At 39.4% G+C, this 22132-nt stretch overlaps 1 protein-coding gene across 2 annotated transcripts in view; it reads right to left on the bottom strand.

The window, feature by feature from the left end:
• Window positions 1-22132, bottom strand: part of CTNND2 (catenin delta 2) — a 6416678-nt gene that overhangs the window by 5839477 nt on the left and 555069 nt on the right. For both annotated transcript variants that reach the window (XM_044064921.1, XM_044064922.1), the window contains exon 2: window positions 6126-6236. The gene's annotated coding sequence lies outside the window, so the exon portion shown is untranslated. The remainder of the gene's footprint in view (window positions 1-6125; window positions 6237-22132) is intronic.

Below are 22132 nucleotides of genomic sequence, written 5' to 3'. Positions count from 1 at the left end.
CCAAAAAAAGAAAGTCAATCTGGTGGTCCCATGCTATAAACAAACTGCACAACAGAAGGAAGAAACTGTTGCAAAAAAAAGTAAAATCCCATGAGTGGAGCAGCTCCCTGGTCAGCCTCCATAAGAAGCTGAGATCCCTTACAAGATCCTCAAAGCTAGTTATGAAAACAAAACTGCTACTAATTCTAAGGACAACCACAAAGCATTATATAGCTATGTCAAGAATCTCGATGGCAATGCCCAGATCTGCTCTGAGTTACAGCACAAAGGCACGAAAATTACAGAACCAACTGATATTGCCAACATCCTGGCAAATAGGTTCAGTGCTAACTTTACCCCCCCCCCCACCCCGTAAAGGACCCATATCTATACAGGAAGAATGCAAAGTCCCTGTAATCACAACTACACAGGTAAAAGCTGCACTCTCTAAAGCCAAAAACACAGCATCCATGGGACCAGACAACATCCCAGGCTGCGTTTTACACGAACTTCAGAACGAATTGGCTCCCCACTTAAGCACCATGTTCAATAATAGCCTCACATCAGGCTTTGTGCCTACTGAATGGCACACAGCAACAGTTATCCCACTCCACAAAGGGGGAGCCACCACTGATCCCGGGAGCTATCGACCTATTAACCTGACGAGCCTGGTCTGCAAGGCCATGGAACGTATCATCATGGAACTCATAAACAAAGATATTGTTAACCTCCAAACTCTGGAGCCCACCCAGTTCAGGTTTGTGAAAGGCAGATCATGCCTCCTGAACCTGATCAACTTCTTTGAGGCAGTCACCAAAGCCGTAGATGAGGGTAAGGTGGTTCACACAGCCTATCTTGACCTCGCCAAGGCTTTCAACATCATCCCCCATTCTGGAATTATAACTAAACTCACTAAACTAGGTATAACTCAATATGTCACAAGATGGGTTGCCAACTGGCTCACTGACAAAACCCACACTGTAAAAGCTGCACACTCCAAATCTGACCTCAAAGCAGTGACAAGTGGAGTACCACAGGGTTCCGTCCTGGGACCTCTCCTGTTTGGTATCAACTTCTCCGAAGTACAGGCTAACACAGAAGGCCTCTGGCTAACGAAGTTCGCAGATGACTGCAAACTAGGAGACATACTCAAGTCGCTAAATGATGTGGACATCCTACAGAAGGGCCTCGCTGAGACAGATGCCTGGTGTCAGAGCCATGGCCTTAAGCTCAATGCCAAAAAGTAGTGTGTCATCCCCTTTGGTAAAAACTCTGTACCCATGAACTACCACATAGGCAGCAATCTACTTAACACCGAATGTGTGATAAGAGACCTTGGGACCCAGGTGGACAGTAGTCTCTCCTTTGATAGTCACATTGCCACAGTAGTCAGGAAGTCCTTCTACGTGGCACACCTCATCATAAAAGGGTTCTCATCCAGAAAAAAGGAGGTCATTGTTCCCCTCTACTCGTCACTCATTAGACCCATTATAGAGTACAACGCCCCTTTTGGAATGTACCTCACAAGACATCTGTAGCAGCTGGAAAGGCCACAGAAGTACCTCACAAAGAGGATTACTGGCCTCAAACAAATGCGCTACACTGAACGCATCAAAAAACTCCAGCTTTACTACGTAGCATATCACCTACTCTGAGGTGATCTCTGCGTAACGTATAAAGCTATGTCAAACCCAGAGCTATTGGACATGCTACACCTAAAGAAATCCCAATCCTTCCGAGCTACATGCTCTAGGGACCTAAACCTTGTCACCACAATAAACAGGACATGCTGGAGGGATAGATTCCTGTCCCAGAGACTTCCCATACTCTGCAACAAGCTACCTATCTATGTCAAGCAAAGTTCTTCATTAGCACTCTTCAAGAAAAAATCTTGATGAGTGGATGGGAAATAGGAAATACACCCTGGGGATCACTTCTGTGTCTCTGCTCGACAGTGGCACAGGAAAATAACTTTCTTGGGTGGTGTAAGCCAGGGAACCTTGTTGACTAGGCTTACATAGGCCCTTGGGCCGATAGCCTAGTACCTACCTATGAACCAGGGGCACATGCCAGGGCTTTAGACAGCACATATATCATCTAACCCAAACTGATAGGTCATAGGGAGTACAAACGTGACAAGCTGTCAAAAAATGGCAACAAGAAATTCACATTCAGACTTTCACAGACGATGCTGTTTATCCAGAGTATTACATTTTAAGAATCGGTAATTAGCATAAGCACAACAAAAATTTTCATTGCTAACTTTTACCACAGTTTGAGCAAAAGGGCTTCATTAGCCAGCTTACACAGATAATCTAATTTAGAAATCAGTATAGACTGTTGGAATATGACTTATTCATGGATGACTCAGTCTGCATAAAAAAACAATGAAAGAACTAACTTATTTCCAAATTATCAAGCCTTAAAATTAATTTAAATACTCAAACAGACATTTATTTTGATCTGCAACATCTCAGTCACATTTGCAGAATTAGCACTAGTATGGTAGATATCAGATCTGCTGTGTGGGAGTTTGTAAACAGAAACTTTCACAGATAAAGTACTGTTATAATTGTGTATTTACTCCAGAGTTGCAGTTTTAGCAATGATTAACTGAATGAAGGCAAGAAGTGGACAAGTTGCACCAGTGGGTGTAGGAAGTTAACCAGGTAGTCAGTTAAATGGACTCATGTTAAAAGAAATAGCTCTAGTGATGATCTGCAGGCACAAAGTAAACATTATCACATAGGCTCACTTTGATCATTTCAGACCAATCTCTAAACTCTGGCTGCAGCTTAATTCAACTCAAAAAACAACTAGGTTCTACTAACCATTCAGACAGAAGCCTCCAAATATTGGTCACAGCTATTTCCACATAAACTATATAGCAGCCAACAGAGCGTGAGTATAGAAGTAGGTTGTATGTGTTTTCATTCATAATTTACACATTTAAATTCAAAATTTGATTGTTCAAAATGCTGTTTCATGTTGTAGGTTTTGTGCTGACTATAAATATCAATTTAAAACATTCATGTTTTCTGAATCTAGCAAAGCCACAAAAAAGAGCAATACTTGAAATATCATATCAGTTTTAATACACAGTTTAAGGTGGTAATAATAATAATAACAATAACAATATTAATAATAATGCTTTCAATGACATCCCAACTTATTTGCACACAAAATACAAATATCTTAATTACAGGCTGACACATGGTAATGATATAATTCTTTTACTGGAGAAACATGCCATCACCTCTCTTGACATATACCACCTTTACCACAACCTCTGCACTTTTATAGCTTGTCCTGCTTATACCATGATTCAACTGAGCTTCATAGACAGCTGTGGTCACTATTACCCTGGTACAATAGATACAAATAGCTCCATTTGTATACAATTTATATCCATTCATAAAGGTACTATAAGACATAATTTAGAAATGCAACTTTCTTCTAAATACAGATTATCTGCCTTTCTACTTAAATATTTATCTTATGCTGTGCCTGTTTGCAAAATTAGTCATGTAAAATAATTTCATCTATACATAAATAGGCATAAAATTGACAGTTTATTATACTGCACACTTAAATGTACATATATCATGTGGTTGCTGTTCAAAAAAAATTCCCTGGTTTATTAGCAGCTCAAATGGTGAATCTTATCCAAAAGTACAATGTTTGAGATGTGAAAGTGGGTTTAGTCCAAGTGACTGTCTAAGCTACATAAGAGTAATTCCACATGGAGAAAAGACTTGGTTATACGAGTTACACATGTGTGCGGCAAACACATATACATGTAGGCACGTTTCCCTATTCAACATAATTAACCAAGCCAGGTAAGCATAAAGGAGTTAAATCACATGAAATTCAATGGAACTGGAAAAGGCTGGAAATACAGACTATCCTGCCATAGTCTAAACTATTCAACTAAAGACCTCACTGTAAATGGTATAGTATTTAACATATAGCACTGGATATGAAATATAGTCAAATAAAGGTTTAAAGTACAGCTACACCAACTGGAATTTACACACTGCCCATTTTTAATGCTTTAAAACTCACCATTACAATAATAATGGTCACTTACAGCTACTTTACATCTATAAGTGGTCTAGTGGGCAGTTTTCTTAATACATTAATGCAGATTAACGATTTGTGAAACAAGCAGATAAAAATTGTTCTGCAGCTTATATACTTGTATTTCATTATTAGTCACAAGTGAGACTGAAACTATCAAACTATTAGGCAGAATGAAAGGTTATGTCTGAGGAAAAAGCATCACATAGACATTGTAAGCAGTAATACATGATGTAATTTACAAATGGTGGAGGAGGGGCACATTATGACCTGAAGGGGACTGGGTGAAACAAAGCCAATATGAAATCAGAATGTGCTTTCAAGTCAGTCAGCAGCTGGAGTCAGTGAATAAGAACTTTGGCCATTTATGTAACCGAAAATACAAAAATGTATGCAAACAAATTATACCTGAAAGACAGAGGGTGGGATTTCTGATGAAGGTCTGTAGAACTTGCAGATCATGGGTTTACAATTTACGCAACTTACTGAAGAGTAAGAGAACATCATCCAATAGGTAGTAAGAAGAGATATGGAATCAGTTAGGTATTAAAAGGAGGCTAGGCTAGTTAGTACTCTCAATAGTTAACCTACACTATACAATAGAGGTGAAGTTTTCAAACAACCCCATATCAAAATCATTAGCATATGTTCTCTAGAAGCTGGGCAGCTAATGTATCACACGTACATCAGTAGTTATCATAGGGCATGAAGTGTGGCCTTGAATTGTCTCAGATTTGTCATCAATATATACGGTGGAAAGTTTAAGGTTTGTCTGAGAATTCCAATCCCAGTGTTATAATATGTGGAATAAGACAATTGCCATATTACCCATGAGATGACTGGTGGTTTACAGGGTCTATTTTATCCAGTCAGCTATAGCTGTTTATGAGAGGTCAGGGCTTCATTTGTTAACTATGTCAGAGATCTGATTACAGGGTATGAGAGGCTGACAGCTACGGTCAGTCATTGAAGGGATGGTGTCATTACTATGTTATCATGGTTTTCCCAGGGCAAAATAACTATCAGGTCAGGACCAGAGGACAAAGCAGAACATATCAGTTACTGACAGAAAGGACAAGCAAATGAAACAGAGAAGTTGGCAAGAGATGAAAAATACCACCAGGGGTATGTAGAGTTGGGGGACAAACAAAGTTTGGTGGCATAGTTATGGGAAAGGCATTCAGCTCTAAAAGTAGGATGCTTCTACAAAGAGCAACTAGTGCTGCTTTTGTCTGCCATACTTCTTATCTAAGAATACTGACATTTCCACCTACCACACATGATTAATGGACTTCTGCAAAACCTCCTTGTAGCAGCAGTACATGTAGACATGTTGGGGTGTATGAGAATTCTCATATCAGGCTGCAGGAAGTTGTTGTATTTAGAATTTCTGTCAAAGACTCCATAGTCTGGGGGTTCAGTCCTGGCCAGCATCCGTTGCCTAGGTCTAGTTTTTTTCATGTTTTCCCTTTGTTAGGTGGGCTTTCTCTGGGTATTAAAGCTATCTTATAACTTAAGGGTATATGCTGCGTGGCATGATTGACTGTTCTAAAAAAATAAATAACACTGCCCTTAGTGTTGTGTTGCAGAGCTTTTATCATTTAGTCTCCCAAGGAAAGCAACCTTTAGCACAGTGGCTTAAGTTAAAATTAAATAAAATAAGTAATACTAAATATACCTGGTTTCTGGCACAAACACAGAGAAAGATGCTTGTGCAAGGCAAAAGGAAACATGAGCTTCTTTAATAAAATGCTGGTAGGCTGAGTCAATGCAATTTTAGGACAATACCTTCATAGAGGCATTTTCTTTTACGGCCTCGTATTTCTAGAGAGAGAGACCATCATTACAGGTCTAACTGCTAGGAAAGACTCAAACATCCCATGTCTAACAGGAAGGAAATGTTTCTTAGCTATCTGTGAAACCAGTAATTTTACAGATCACAGATTTTCACTTTTGGTTCCATGTACTTTATTTACACTCATCTTATCGACAATGCAAAACAGAAGCAAATAAGAAGGTAAGTGCGTATTTGTTTTGAATCAGTAATAAAAAATAACAAGCATTACCCTTTTACAAAATGGAAGAATTAGAGTGAATGACAAAGTACAGGATTCCTTCTCAGTATTATCCTTCAAGATCTCTGATGCTGAATATGATAGTGAAATTCAAATAGAAATCTGCAAAACAAAATGAAAGCAATTTAAAATGTGCCATTAAAACATGCAAACCTACATTACCATTTTTGTTACACAATGTTTTCTTTCTAAGTATGTTGCTTTTCAATTGATGAGGTTATAAGATAAAATTTCAGTAGTATAGTAAATCCACTATGTAAGGAGACATACTTTTATAGCATGCATGAGTTCCTTGAATAGTGTTATGCTTTAGAAATACATTTTACTTTTCAGACACTGCAGGACTGACAGAAATAATGATGTCCCTTCTAATACGTTGGCTAATGATGCAGGTTTACAATAGCATACATAGTTTACCCTAAATATGGGAATTTTGTAATAAAATATATTTGACCTAACACATTACTGACCTGTAGTCTCCTCAGGATACTGCTATTTCCCTATAACAAAGATACACAGACAGTCTACAGCACATTCAGATAATTAAGGAAATCCTATGCACAGCACCTTTTGGCATAATAAAGTGCCTATAAAAAGTCAATATCTACTACGGAATGTTAGTTAGCTGTAATTTAAAATAAATTCGTTATTAAAGATCATGAAAATAATTGGACTGTTCTTCTTACATAAAGTAGTGACTAAAATAAGTTGCTAAGATGATTTTGTTACTGAAATGCTGAACATGAATATGACAAAGATACACTAGAGAATATTGTTTTGAATGTGCTCACTGCTAACAGTCAGACTTTTGTTTTGTTTCAAGGTATAAACAACATGGATGATTATGATCAGATCTCTGATGGTAACCACATTATTATGTGTTCTAGACATGGATGACAAGAAATTCACCTCAAGAGCATTCATGGTGAGAACACATAATTAAAGGTTACAGTTGGAAAGTCAATAATTCTTTGTTGTGTATGGAGCTTTATCTGCTCCATGGTCTGCTGCTTAAAGAAAAATAAAATAAGCACAAAGTGTTTTAGTAGCTTAGAAAGCCTGTGAAGTCATTAGTGAGTACTGTCAAACAGACCATAGCAGAACACCAATCATCTTTTTTGAATGAGAGAAAGGATCAAACCCAGGTGCTTAAATAGTGCTCTAATTAACTTAATATGTTAATAAAAATATAGATTTCACAGCAACATGGGTTTCTGAAAAATAAAACATGAAACAACTGTTTCTAACATCTTTGGCTGACAGTAATTCTTAATGAGAGACAGTCCAAGCTGAAAGGCAGACAGCAAAGCAGAAAGCTGTTTTTACTTCTGTCGCTGTTGTTCAGAGGTTGGCAGTGGTAGTACTTAGTTGCCTTGGGGAACACCTGACAGAAACAACCCTTAGAAAGGTGCTTAATTGCTAAGACCCTTTCTAAGTACTGTAATATCAGGTATTGCACTAGAGTGGCACTTAACTATCTGTAGAATGATTCAATAAAGTGCACATGGTCATTATTCACTGTGTGCACACCACAGTGCAATGCATACACGGCCACAGAAAGTTTTAGATTCAGTAAGCACCATGTAGAGGCGTGCACCCATGCTCAAAGCAGGTAAACACCAAGGTATGCTAATTACAGCATAAGCAGCTGAACTGCATGCTAATAAACCAATCCAACACAGTGAGCTAGTCAATAAGCTATAGTGAGCTAGTCAATAAGCTATAGAACAGCCATGTAGACTCCATGTTGGTTTGTCCTGCGTATTCCAAAACATTTGGAATACAGTAACAGAAAATAATCTACACGGACATAAGCATATCAACTGCTGGTCTACAACCTGGAGTGCATTGTGTAATAAAAGGAATGAGTGGCATATCTTTGTATCAAACTGATAGAGCAACTATCCTTGTTTGTGCCAGAGCAGTAACTCACTTTTGCTCCCCCCACCAAAGAACAGTCTATCCTTGTTTGTGCCATAACAGTGACTCACCTATGAACCCTGTCAAAAAAAAGAACAGGAAAATGACACAATTTGGTAAGAAACCCGCTTTGGAATGCTAAAAGTTCTATCAAAGGAACCGTCCCTGAAACATTTGCACATATTTAGCGCACAGCATTCAATTTTCATGTAGTGGCAGTCATGTATACCTCTGAAATGGCTTGAAAAACATGCCCGTGCCATCAGAACAATTCTAAATAATGCATACAGATAAATGTATAAAAGCCTTTTCTTCAGATTTTTCTTAAATACATTTCAGCATATGCAGTATGTAGCTGACCAAATGGAAGCATACTTTATGAAGTGCAGTACTTCTTTGTATAGATACATCCAGAAGAAATAGTGTTATGTGCAGTCTTTCCAACATAAACAAGTGTCCCCACCATCAATTTGCCTAGATACACAGTTGCCTTTCTATGGTGTAGATTCAGGGCTGTCAGCAAGGTGAAGATGCAAATGAGGTGTGAACTCACAACTCATTAGAACTGCTGAATCCCAAAAATTTGGATCCATGTAGGGATGTAAACATAGTGCAGCCACTCCCTCAGTGTTTGGTTTTAATGGATTGCAGCTGTGACTGATTGATGTTTGGGAGAAGGAAAACAGAACAGCAGTGCAGTCTGCCTTATTTCCAGTGGGTTTGTCAGGTCATATCTACAAAGTGATAGAAAAGTAAGGTTGGAAATGTAAGTAAGCAGCACACAAGTCAAAGGTTGTTTTGCTTCACATCCAACCTGCCCTTCATTTTTTGGCAACTGCATATGATATTATTTCCACTTAACATCCTCACACATTTTAAGGCCAATGACATAGAATGGCTTACACTCTGTATGTCTCGGATTATTTATCAGATACATTTCTGTGTTTGTTGGCCATTCTTCATGTAAGACAGAGCTGTATATTTGTAAGCAATATTCATGATAGGTTGTGTGATCACTAGGTGCACTACATCCAAAACTACTAAATGTACACATAATATGGTTTCCTACCACTGCAGATGTTGTTGCAGTTGGTTGTGTGCATACTGACTTAAGTTTCTTGCTGCAAAGCTGTTTGTGTGGCAAAGAGGAATAAGGCACCCATCCTGTGTTCTGAAGGTGCATTGCAGTGAGAGTTCAAATTCAGACCTATGTAGAAATATCTCATGCGTACCAACATTTTCTAGTCTGCATGTCATAGATTGCTTTTCCTCATTTCAATGACCTTTCTCTTTTCTTTCATTTTTTAATTGGCTAGTGTTTGCATGATGTGCAGTATAGCACAAACAGGAGAAATGGAGAAAAATGAATGTCAGGTTTGGCTGTGCTTAGCAGATTGATGCAAAGGCAGCATTGCTCAAACTGGACAACTGGCCCACCCAGCCCAACCAGGAAGGAGACAGAACCCAGACAGCCAAAAACAGAAACTGGACGCATTCAATAAATACTACTGGGTATCACGTAAACCCGATATACAATGTCTCACTGCAGTTAACAGTGAGACCTTAAGAATGATTAGTAAAATAGGGAATATTATGTAACTAGTCCTGTGGTAGCAGGTGCTCAGTGTAGGGCTGGAGCACAGATGGCCGTGGGTTCTAGTACAGGATATGCAACCTTTGTTTTACTGTTGTGACAATGCGGTTTATAGCAATGAACTCCAATAGACAAGTGTTTTCTCAACCTTCTTGTGGCAAGAGGTGTAAGTGTAGGACTGCATACACAGGTCCTGGGTTCTCATACAGCATATTCCATACACTTTTACTGCTGCTCCACTTCCCATTATAGTCACTCTCATTTATAACACTTGACATGGTGTAGCTGATATTAATTATATGTATGAGGGTGGAGGCATGAGTACGGTGTTAGTTATGTATTCATTTATCTATGTGTTATCACATTTATTCTCATATGTATGACAGGGGTATATATTGTGTACTATATTCCTGTAAGTTTATTTCTGCTATCTGGACTGCCATGGCCTTCACATTGTCTAACACACATACACAACTGCATGTACAGCCAGTAACCGTGAATTTGCTTTGCTTGCTTCTGTTGGGCTCTGCTTACCATCGTGCACGGTGGTAGGAGGTGTGCCCTGCTGAGCACCATTTACGCAATGATAAGTGGAGTGCAACATTTTCAGTGTGCGCACTCCCAGTAAATGCAATAACTGGAACTAGCATGAGACCATTGCTCTCCATTGCTCTTGACCCATGTTAGACATGGCAGGCATTTCTGGAAAAGGTGTCAGATTTAGGGCACAGAAATGGGGTGTCCAGGAGTCCAAGATTCTTATTGGACTGCTAGTTAAACACCACAGTGCCAGGCTTCTGCAGGGGGACTATTCTGGCTCCCAGTATAAGTCAGAAACTTGGGAAAGTTTGGCCTGGGCTGTAACCAGTGCCACTGGTATCCCACATACTGGTGACTAATGTAGACATCACTATAATGACCTACAGCAGAGGAAAAGGGATACCCTTGATGCTTGGATTGAGGAATTTAGGCAAGGCTGGTATTCATAGTGGTATTCTGTTATTTTTTTTTTCCTCAGTTGCCATGGAACGGGAGGCCAATGTAAGAAGATTGGCTAGGATGAGGGAAGCATGTGGTATGTATATAGTGGAAGAGTAGTGTTACTGTAGTATTAAAAGTTAAAGATAGCCTTTTTTGGTATTTTATATAGTTGTATCAAATTGAGCATACATATCTCAACTGTAAAATCAAGCATGTGTATCACAACCTTGAAATTACACTAGGAAAACAACCAAGATCCGAATGAAGCAATACTCCTTGAACAGTTTGAAGTAACCGATTTTAATTCTAGTGCCACACACCTTCATGGAATACAAATCAATTCAAAAATCCTACTTATATACACATTTTGCATCAATTAAACAATAAAATTAATTAATCTAATTGCCCCTTAAAGCAAACTTCTCCAATTCAACTCTTCATTAAGTCCCTTAGGGACCAACGTGTTAAATTTTAAAATGTAAATACTTTCCGTACATAAAAGTTTTTCTTTTAAAAGATTTTCATCTCCATAAAAACATTTAATTTGTTCCAAAATACTTACTTTTAACAAAGAGTAGTCACTCTTGTGTGTTTCCATAAAATGTAAAAATCAAGCATTCATGCATTAGTCTGTAGCACAAACCAAGAATACAATATTAGACATTTGTCTGAGGTGGTGGGTTCAAAGACCACACTTCCCAACTATACAATACTGTTAATTCTTCAATTAAATGTAAGTTAAAGGTTTAAAGTAAAAGCTCTATACCGGTGGCACACATCCCCTGCTGTAAACTGTAAAACGGGAACATCCATATGTGCAATACATGCATATGTCAAGGAGTACTTGCTGCAGTCTGTAATACAGTGTACATCTGTTAGGAGCTGGTAGCCCTAAAAGTAAAAGTTCTCTGTTAGGAGCTGGTAGCCCTAAAAGTAAAAGTTCTCTGTTAGGAGCTGGTAGCCCTAAAAGTAAAAGTTCTCTGTTAGGAGCTGGTAGCCCTAAAAGTAAAAGTTCTCTGTCAGGAGGTGGTAGTCTTAAAAGTAAAGGTTAAGATAATGGAGTCAAATAATTGTATTAATGCATTAATGCATTGTATGTCACATATTAAGCAATTATTAATTAAACAATTACTATTTAATTAAGTAATTGATTAATGTAATTATATTATACTTAGTGTAATTATTGTATTGTATAATTAAGCAATTAATCAATTAAACAATTATTAATTATTGTATGTCATTTTTAAGAAGGCTGACAAAGGCTCAGCTTCCTCCTCCTATTCTCTCCACCTTCTATAGAGGTGTAATAGAGAAGATCCTCACCTGCAACTTCACAGTATGGTTTGCAAGCTGCACAGTTACAGAAAAGGAAGGCGCTACAAAGAATGGTGAGGGTTGCAGAGATGGTAACAGGTTCCAGTCTTCCACTGATACAACATCTTTATTCTGCAAGAAGCATCCGAAGGGCTACCAAAATAATACAGGAGAACACGCATCCTGTGCATGAGCTGTTTAAGCATTGGGCAGGAAATATTGCAGCATCAGCTGCAGAACTACAAGATTCAGTAACAGTTTCTACCCTACAGTGATTAGATTTCTGAATGCGGGAACTAGTCCCAGGGGTCTGGACACAATATCCATAGTCAGTATTATTTAACTCATTCAAGTGCTATATTAGACAAATAACTTGGGCATTTCAATCTGTAGTGTGTTTTGTTTTACTTTAAATAGAGTAGTTAATTTAACTCAAGGGAATGTATTCTTTTCATATAGAAGTGCTGGTAAATGCCTCTGCTCTTTCTTGCGTGTATTGGGAGAAGTATTTGTTAGTGATTTTTATTTCTGTATTTGTATGTGTTGTTTCACTTTCCTTTGTAACCTCAAGAATTGAGCTGATGCATGAAATGTCGTGTAGGCTACACCTGCGTAGTTCTAAATGACAATAAACTTTACTTTGATTTTGACATATGAAGGTACTAATCTTACCTCTTTTTTGTTCTCTCACCCCAACCCTTATCTGTATTTATTTTATTTTATTGTTTTTCATTTTTTGATTTTTTGTTGTATTTTATGTGTCGTCAAAATGTGTCTGTGTCTTCCATTCGTACCACATCACTAAATGCATTAAAGAAAATAAATGGGGAAGATAAGACAGTGGTGACAGAGGAAGCATGCAGGGGAAAGAAACAAGTGGCAGCAAAAGCAATGGATCACAGCAGGGTAGGCCTGCCCCACAGGATTTGCCTGCCCCCATCCACCAGCTCCAGCATAATTGCTCAGCATGTCTGGCAGCCAACCTGACAGCACCACCTCTGCTGCCCCTACACTACATGCCCCCTCCAGCATTCCTGCCCTGGAGGCTGGTCCTGTGTTACTTTCCAGGATCAGTAGCAGAGACGGTGATTTTATCACCTGCACCAAGATGCCAGGGACAGTGAGTAGGGTTCTGCACTACACCGTTGGTGCACACCTATGCCAGCTGGAGAGGCTGCTTTCCCTCATTTTATGCAGTAGTAGCAGGAGAAGAAGATATCAAGTACTCCAGCCACTGTCAGAGTAAGGTGGCAGTGATGATCATCCAGTGGGTGAAGACTCAGTTCTCACCATCACCCAGCTTGATGACCATGGGTTTTGAATGTCCCCACCCTTACCCCAATAATGGTGTCCCCAACCTTTTGTGCCCATCATTGTCCCTGTCTCTTGTCTTGTTTGTCTTGTCCATCTACAATTGCTTCCTATCTTACCAAACTTACCTGACCCAGATATACCTGTGTCCCTTCCCCAACATTCCTCTCTGTCTCTCTTTCAAAAAATAATAAAGGGCACCTGTCCCACAAAAAAAAAATGTCCCTTACATAGCTCTTCATTTCACACATGTCTCTTCTTGACACACTTGAACACTTGATTTGGTCCAGTTGTCTGTACAACATGACTGTGTTGTGGCCATCCCTCACTCTAGAGATGACATTCCAAATTCAGTTAATATTTTGCAGATATGTTCACTTTACACTGTTAAAGAAATGAATAGCTATGGTTCTTTTCTACCACATTCCTTCACATTCTTGCCCTGATTTCCCTTTGTTCTTTCCCACTTGCTTCCCCTTTCACTGCTGTCCTGTGTTTCTCATTTCTTTTCTTTAATGCATTATTGCACAATGGTGTGCATCGTGTACCAACGCACAGCAAAGGTTATGCAAAAGTAGTTAAAAGTAATACATACAGCTGCATTTGAACCCAGTACCATCTGACCCCAAAAGGAATGTATCACTGCATTAACTACATTAACACATGCTGCCACAGAGTCAGTTAAGTAGCAGGTGCATTCCAGAAACTCAATACTAACTGTCACACTTTGTTCTTCCACTTGCTTGCTACACATTTCACCACTTTCCTATCTACCACATTTTAACATCTTTAGTCTGGTCAAAAAAATAGAATCACACACACCACACATTAGTAGTATAAAAAGTAATGGATCACTTCACTTTTTGGGCTCCATGTTTGCACAGAGGTGTGTATTGCACACCAATGCACAATGATGGTGACCGGTGGCAAAATGGTGTTGTTACCTCCGCCCAATGCTGCTTGAGCCTGCTGTACTATGCCAACACACAGCAACACATCTCTTATAAACAATTCATGCCATTGCATTATCTCTCTGTAATGAAAAGTATTTTAAAGTATTAGAAACACCTGTATTCAAACCCAGTATCATCAGGAGCAAAAAAGGAATGCATCAATGCATTAACATGTGCTGCCACAGAGTCAGTTAAGCAGCAGGTGTATTTCATAGACTCAATACTATTAGGCTTTAGTAATGTGACTCACGTTTGCGCACTTGTGAAACGTGTATCTCGCATGCGTATGCACTGTGCTAACTGTTGTACAAACCCTCTGCTCATTGTGCTATAGATATGTTTATATTATCCTATATTACTGCTGTATACTGGCCATTTCCTGTGTATGATATGAAATTACATGTGCAAACATTACAAACTGAGGGCTCTATCTAATAGGATGTCACATATTTACAATACATCTATCTGATGTCACCCCCAAGCACTGCTACCCTGGTGTCTCAGTACTTTTTCTGCACATGTATCAACCACAGTAAAAATGTAGTTTTGAAAAAGTCAGACTTGTGCCATGGCGCTTGCGTAAAGTACTGAGTTCTGCAGTTTGTGTATATAGATAGGTAGGGGTTCTGTTCTCATTGCAGTCAACTGTTTGTGTGTGTTTGTGTCTAGCTAGAAGAGCAGAAGTGTGTATCCTATAGTGACTGTTTCAATTCAATGAATTGATAGCATTTTGATACTTGCATATGCCTACAGATCCATTTCACACAGGCCTCCCAACATCTTCTATCCAACATGCACTGCTGTCATCCACTACAAATTGATTTGCAGCCATGTAAACGTCAGACTTGTTCCATGGTACTTGCAGAAATTACTGTGTTCTGTAGTCTGTGTACTTAGGTAAGGGTTCTCATCTCACTGCAGTCAACTGTGTGTGTATGTGTGTGTGTGTGTGTGTGTGTGTGTGTGTGTGTGTGTGTCTGAGAGAGAGAGAGAGCTGTTGATTCACATTACAGAGGGCATTTTACACCAGCATGTGTGGCACAATTATATTCTTCTCAACAGATACTGCTGATGTCATCAGCTATAAATTGTCTGAGACACTCCAAGTTGGACTTGAGCTGTGGCACTTGTGTAAAGTACTGTATTCTGTAGTCTATGTACTTAGGTGGGGGTTCTATTCTCACTGCAGTCATCTGAGGGGGTGTTTGTGCACTTGCTTAATATTAGAGACAGCATTTTACAACGGCATGTAGGACATTGTTATATTTTCTTCAACAAACACTACTGATGTCATCAGCTATAAAGTGTTGTCTGAGACACTCCAAGCCAGACGTGTGCCAAAGCGTAAATTAGTGTGTTCTGTAATGTGTGTACTTAGGTAGGCTCTATTCTCACACTTGCTTGACAGTAGAGATAGGATTTTACAACATGTGGGAAATAGCTTTTACCATCTTTCTCTCAACAGACTCTGCTGATTTGCAGATATGCAGTATACACATCAAGACAGGGTCAGAGATGTCCTGTAGTCCAGGCACAAGTCACCTCACCCTTTCCAAAACAGATTTTAGGAACAAGGCTTTCATTATATCCACGTATATCATGGCATGGTTTGTAGGACCTGTATTTTCTTGTGTGAAACCCCAGTGATCTGTCCAGCTGCTGCAGGTGTCTGATGAGGTACATGCAAAAGGAAGGATTATACTGCATTAGTGTTCAGATGAGGTTTGTGTACAGTGCTGTTATATCCTCCTCAGATCTGGAAACAATGACCTGACTTCTCAAGTGCACTACATAGCCTTTTCATACCACTGTGAACACTTGGTCAAACTTCAGATTGCTATCTACATGCATTCCCAAATCTTGCACCACTGGTTTCTGCACAAGGAGGAGTGTTATCAGTGGTGTATTTACCAGGAAATTCTACTTTGGATAAGGCAAAAATCCTGTCACAGTCTGTATTTATTAGTAGATCATGTGACTTTGGCACCAGTCATTTGTGTACATTAGCCCCTCTTGTTCTATAGTCATATCATTGGTGGACTCGATGACTGCAACCAATGTGCATGAATCAGCAAACTTGTTAAACTACAGAATGTATTTTGTAGCCTGGAATGTTGAGAAATAAATTCCAAACAGCATAGGGCCCAGCACAGATCCTTAGGGTACACCAGTGGTAACAGCTGGAATGGTAGAGTTTGATTCACCAACTTTCATAGTATGTGGTTTGTCTGTAAAGAAATTGGTTAACCCTGTAGTAACTTAAGTGTTAAAACCCAGCTGGTAAAGTTTGTCAATGATACCCCAGTAGGAGTATTGTGTCCAAATCCTAGGACAGATCAAGATAGGCAATATGCACTCTGTTACCTTCATGCAGGCCTACCACATAGAAACAATGGGGTATGACATCACAGATCATCTATAGTGTGACTCAAAACATATGCCTACCTGACACAATGTGATGCACACGTCAACACACCCTACAGATGAACTACATTCCCGTAGAAGGGTGTACATCAATATGCATCCATCTGAGAGGGCTGAGTAGAGCACCTGATGCATTCATGTATAGACACAACCTGACTCTCCTGATATGAGAGGTAGGTCAACCTGTCATCATGGACCCTCTCTAAATGGACACTAGTAATATCCCAGCTGTGTGCAACAGACATGTGTGAGTTTTTGATGCTACATCTATGTCTGTTATATCTGTCAGATATCTTCAAAGAGCATCATCCTGTGGAACTTGAAAAAGCCAAGGCAGTTGACAGGAGTCCACACTGAGGTATTCACATCACAATGGCAGATGTGGCCATCAACACCTATATCACCAAGTAGGTAGAACAGTGGCTCACATACATGGCATCTAAATATGTAAAAATGTGTGAAGTGACCCATATCTCATGTCCAGTGACCAAGGGTGTACATCAGGGCTGTCTTCTAGGCTCTTTCCTGTCCATGACTGAAATCAAAAATATCAAGAATGACATACAAATCCTGTGTCCCAAAAGCTGTTTGGAGGACTACAGATTGTGGGCAATCATTGACTCCAACTGTGATATCGGTATACTATAGACAGTATGAACATACATCAACAACATAACCACTGAGTATGTGGAGGACATCCATATGACAGGCCATAATACCTTCACAGTTCACAGCCTTCACCACATCAATATTGGAGTACAATGCACCTTTCCTCACGTCTCCCATACACATCTTCCAGTGATGTGTAACTGAAGTGCACCACCTTTATCACTGTGAGTTGTCACACATCTATTTCTGCATACCTAGGTTTTAGTTTTGTTGCATAGACATTGCTGTCTGATGGCATAGAAACCCCATCAAGGTGCAATACCATATGCATGTGTGATATCTGTTTTGGTGATGCATTAATGACGTTGATGGCATGGTTTACATCCATGACAGTGTGGACTGTGCCATATATATCTCTTCCATGCACATCAGTCAACTTGCCTGTAGTTATCGTAATGCCAAGTATCTCTCCTCACACCTCCTGCATATGTTGGTGTCAGGAGAGTGTGCTTGATTATACTCACAGATTGTGAAGGGTCTATATTATATGTTAAAAGTTTGAAAACTTTGAACGTTAAATAATGGAATTTAAATGTTCGAAGTTTCAAACATCGAACATATAATAATAAACAAAAAAAAAAAAAAAAAAAACAAACAGAACTTACCTGACTAGTGTAGGCAGGGGGCAAGCCCCCCTGTACCCCCTGATCTTTAAATATACCAACTCTGAGACCACACTATAGTGTGGTAAAGAGAAGATTTCCCTTACTGCACTGTAGTGCAGTCTCAGAGTTGGTATATTCAAAGAGCGGGGGGTGCAGGGGGGCTTGCTCGCTTCCTACAGCCATTAGGTTTGGGTTTTTTTGGGGTTTTTTTTACATATGTTCGAAGTTTTATAACTTTGAACATTTAAATTCAATATTTTAATGTATAAAGTTATAAAACTATGAACATATGATATAGACCCGATTACGAACATGTCCTAACAGTCGTACAAGTGTGTTGGTGCAGAACAATCTATGCTCACTCAGAAACATGTATGTTGTGTCAAGAGACTTGGGTGTTACTTGTGGCATTATTCTGATATTGTCCATGATTGTGCATGATGGTTTTACTGTTGGCCATGAGCCTGTATCTGTGTCCTAATTGTTGGTTCTGCTGACATTACAGGCATACGCAGGCAAATCAGTTTTATAATATGCACTCGACCCCCATTGTATCTAACATCCATGAAACATGTCCTCTCCATTGTTTTTGTCTAGATGCTTATATCACAAAGACATCTTCCACTGTTATGTCACCTTGTGTGACAGTCACATCATATACATTTGTCACTGTACAGACTGTACTGTGCCATGTGGAGATGTGATTAGTGTTCCTGCTGCAACTATCTGCCTTTTACATTTCCTCATGTGCAGTACAGTACAATGATTGACCTAAACCCCTTTCCGGTGTTCATCCCTAAATTTCATCTGTGTGTCTCTATTCAATAAACATACTTACCATGTCTGTTTCTCACAAATGGCAGATACTGTACCCTTACAGATCATTGACACAACTTGTACAGACTGCCTGGAATGGGATTCCACAATACTCAGCATTATATACATTGTCCTGTCCTGTGCCTCCAACATCTACATCAATATATGAAAAACTCTACTGGTCCGTGTGGTATTCTGTGCAATCCTGCTAGTCCAATATTCTGGAGTGTACACAAATACTGTCCTGTCCCAGCAACATAATATATCAATATATGAAAAACTCTTCTGGTCCATGTGCATTCCATGCAATCCTGCTCACCCAGTTTGTTATGCTATAACTAAGTTCGCTATCTGTGTTGCTTTACACAGTTTCATGGCCACCATGAAACCCTGCTTGTTAATGTTTGAAGGAGAACCATGGCATGAATATTCATTAAGCACTGCTGCAAACATGTAAACTCTGTGCAGGCTTCACATGAAGCCTACATGGAATGGAGTTTATTGAATCCCAGGGCTTGTCTTTTAAGTGACAGTGGAGCATAATCATGTGTCTCCATGTGCTACACAGACTTCTTAGCTTTTTTTCTAAAGTCACATTTTGTTGCATCTTTTTAACTTAATGAATCTGTTGACAGTACTGATCTAACCACACCTGCGTAAAGAAAATGTGCTAAAGCACTGTAGCATATTCACAGTAGCATCCAGTCACAGAATATGTGTGTTGCACTATCCAAGCAATAATGCCCTAAAGGGTGTGTGTTACACCCCTGGAAGGATGTTGTTTACATAGTAACACACACCCTGGGGGGCATTATTGCTTTTAGAGACTGGACTGTCTGTAAAATTGTTTTGTTTTACTTATTTTTTATTAGTATATATTATTTATTTATATATATATATATATTTTTATATAAAATAGTTTATCTGCCTAAGGTTGCAAACCTGCTATAGTATACGTGAATGGTGTTGGAGAAACTATTTTACATTCAAAATATAGGATTTTCAAAGAATGTCCATTTTTTTATCTCATTTTTTTTGTCCCTTACTCATAAAATGTTTAGTTTGCTGGCAAATCACTGGGGATTGAAGTCATTCAATGATGACATGCATTAAGTTTCAGACTTTAATTTTCTTCAGAAAATGCATAGGTTCATAGGTTGATACTAGGCTATTGGCCCTAGGGACTATACAAGTCCAGCCATAACAGTTCTCTGGATATTTCTTCCTGCAATATTTACTTCCCTGGACCCCTGTCTAGCAGGGCAACTGACATGATCCCCGGGGTGAATTTCCTATCTTCCATCCAATCGTCAAGGTTCCTTTTGAAGATGGCCAAGGAGGCACTCTGCTTGACATGTATGGGCAGTCTATTTGAGAGTATGGGGAGTTTCTGGGTCAGGAACCTATCTCTCTAGCATGTTTTGTTCATTGTGATGACAAGATTTAGATCACTGGAGCTTGTGCCTCTGAGGGATTGGGATTTCTTTAAGTGGAACATGTCCAACAGATCAGGGTTTGACATGGCCATGTATGTTAAGCAGAGATCACCTCTGAGTAGACGATGCCACAGAGTATAGCTGGAGTTTTTTATACGGTCAGTATAGGGCATCTGCTTTAGGCCTGTGATTCTTTTAATGAGGTATTTCTGTGGCCTTTCCAGCTGTTGCAGATGTCTTGTGAGGTACATACCAAATGGGGCGTTGTACTCTATAATGGGTCTAATGAGGGCTAAGTACAGTGGGACAATGACCTCCTTTTTTCTGGATGAAAAGCCCTTAGTGATGAGGTGTGCCACATAGAAGGATTTCCTGACTGTTCTGGCGATGTGTTTATCGAAGGTGAGACCACTGTCCACCTGTGTACCTAAGTCTCTAATCACACTTTCGGTGTTTAGTGTACTGACACCTATGTGGTAATTCATGGGTATATGGTTTTTCTCAAAGGGGATAACTATACATTTCTTGGCATTAAGCTTGAGCCCATGGCACTGGCACCAAGCATCTGTTTTCATAAGGCCCTTTTTGTAGAATATCCACATAATTTGGGGATTCAATAATGGCTCCCAGTTTGCAGTCATCTGAGAAATTTGTTAGCCAGAGTCCCTCAGTGTTGGCCTGTACTTCAGAGAAGTAGATGCCAAACAAGAGCGGTCCCAGGACTGAACCCTGAGGTACTCCACTTGTCACTTGTCTGATGTTGGATTTGGAGTTGGCTACTTTTACAGTTTGGGTTCTGTCAGTAAGCCAGTTGGCAACCCATTGAGTGACGTAGGGATTTATGCCCAGCTTAGTAAGTTTATCTATGATTCCAGAGTGGGGGATGGTGTTGAAGGCCTTGCTGAGGTCCAGATAGGCTTTGTGGACCACCTTACCCTTGTCCACAGGTCTGGAGACTGATTTGAAGAAGTCAATCAGGTTCAGGAGGCAAGATTGGCCCTTCATGAACCGAAACTGGGTGGGGTCCAGTCTTTGTTTATATGTTCCATGATAATGCGTTCTATGCCCTTGCAGATCAGGCTCATCAGACTGATAGGATGCAAATCCTTTTATTCTAGCAACTTTCTAATTTTATGACATTAGTGTTTAAAATCTGTTCTTATTTTTGAGTCTTTGCCCCCCCCCCCCCCCCCATTTTAGGCTTTTTCCATATTTCTTGTGCTAAGAGGTTGAGAGGTATGCCTACTTCTTAATTTTATCTGTGCTGCTGTGGCCAAATTGATCTCTCACTCTCTCTCTATCATTCTCATACACACACACACACACACACACACACACACACACTTGTACACACAAACACACACACACACTCTCTTACTTCATTTTTCATGCAAGCATGCATGCATGAACTTACACATGCAGACAAAAGCATAAATATACATACACACTTTTCTTTTTTTTAAGTTTCTTTTAATTTTGCACTCACTAAACAGCAGATCGTGGTCTCACTTTTATGCATACACACACACACACACACACACACACACACACACACACACACACACACACACACACATAAACATGCACTTTTATTTATCTTTTTACTTTTTGTTTTAATTTTACACTTGCTAAACAACAAAAGCACTGCTTAGTGAATGTAAAATAGTGGAGTCCTATAGCTTCCTTACAGTCCAAGCTCCACTACAGCTTAATATGCTGCCATGAAGTGGCGGACATTTTTTTCAGCTGGCATTACCTGTGCATTAGCATCCTGCTGGGAAACTTGATTTGGATAGGTGAGACTTGAGAAGTGTTTTAAATATATGAGGGTTAGAAGTGGAAAGTTTTGGCTGTGGGGTCATGTTCCATAACCTGGAGATACTACTGGAATATAGAGTCACCATGGAAGTTATTAGATCTAGTAACTGGAGTTTATCAGAGGATCTGAGCTGTCTAGTGTTGGAATGAGTTTTAA

Source organism: Protopterus annectens, chromosome 3.part0, assembly GCF_019279795.1.
Source record: "Protopterus annectens isolate FY-2018-M chromosome 3.part0, PAN1.0, whole genome shotgun sequence".
Lineage (NCBI taxonomy): Eukaryota > Metazoa > Chordata > Ceratodontiformes > Protopteridae > Protopterus > Protopterus annectens.
Note: the sequence above shows the minus strand (reverse complement) of the source record. Positions and strands in the feature narration are given on the sequence as shown.